The sequence below is a fragment of the Tenrec ecaudatus genome, chromosome 12 (genome assembly GCF_050624435.1).
Source record: "Tenrec ecaudatus isolate mTenEca1 chromosome 12, mTenEca1.hap1, whole genome shotgun sequence".
NCBI lineage: Eukaryota > Metazoa > Chordata > Mammalia > Afrosoricida > Tenrecidae > Tenrec > Tenrec ecaudatus.
The window spans coordinates 56190484-56191234 of NC_134541.1; the positions used below are offsets into that span (position 1 = coordinate 56190484).

Genomic DNA, 751 nt, shown 5'->3' on the forward strand with positions numbered 1-751 from the left:
TTATCGATTAAGATGGATGGAGAAGAGTCTTCCCAGACAAGCAAAAACTCAAAGAATACATTAAAAGAAACCCAGCCCGACAAAAGATCCTTGCCAACCCAGTATTGGATGAAGAACAGTACTCACTGAGCACAAATAAGAGACCGCCACATAGAACAACCCCACCCAGTGGGCAACTATGAGAACACAGCCCCAAGATAGCATTAGATTAAGGGTGGAAAGAAGCCAAGAATGAAACACACACTCACACTCACCCACACACGCACAACACACTGATAAGAATGCGAGGTAGAAACACACCCAACACAAAAGGTATAAGATGACATCATGGAGATCAGAGGTGGCTATAATAACCCTGATATTAATGGACTGAACTCAGGCCTTCAAAAACTGAGAATAGCAGACTGGCTTAGAAAACACAACCTACCCTCCAGTTCCCTTTCCCATCGGATCAAAACACTGGTCTGGGTGGTCATAAAAGGAGGAAAAGAAACATTGAAACCTGCCCCTCAGTGCTCCTGGAGCCCGGGCTAGTTTCAGACAGGGTAAAAAAAATAAAATTAAATTAAAAAAAAGAAAACACAACCTGCTGCCTACAGGAGTCAATCTGCTGCCTACAGGAGACACATCTCAATGCTGCAGACAAAAATAGGCTGAGAATCAAAGGCTGAAGAAAAGCATGCCAAGCAAACAGCGATTAAAAAAAAAGGCAGGGGTTGCAATACTAATCTTGCATAAAATTAACCTCAAA

At 42.6% G+C, this 751-nt stretch overlaps 1 non-coding gene across 1 annotated transcript; it reads left to right on the top strand.

Annotated features, from left to right (window-relative positions):
* Window positions 1-425: 425 nt before the first annotated feature.
* On the top strand, window positions 426-546 carry LOC142423666 (small nucleolar RNA SNORA61). The gene has a single exon (XR_012779270.1). It is a non-coding gene; the product is annotated as a small nucleolar RNA SNORA61 (small nucleolar RNA).
* The last annotated feature ends 205 nt before the right edge of the window (window positions 547-751 follow it).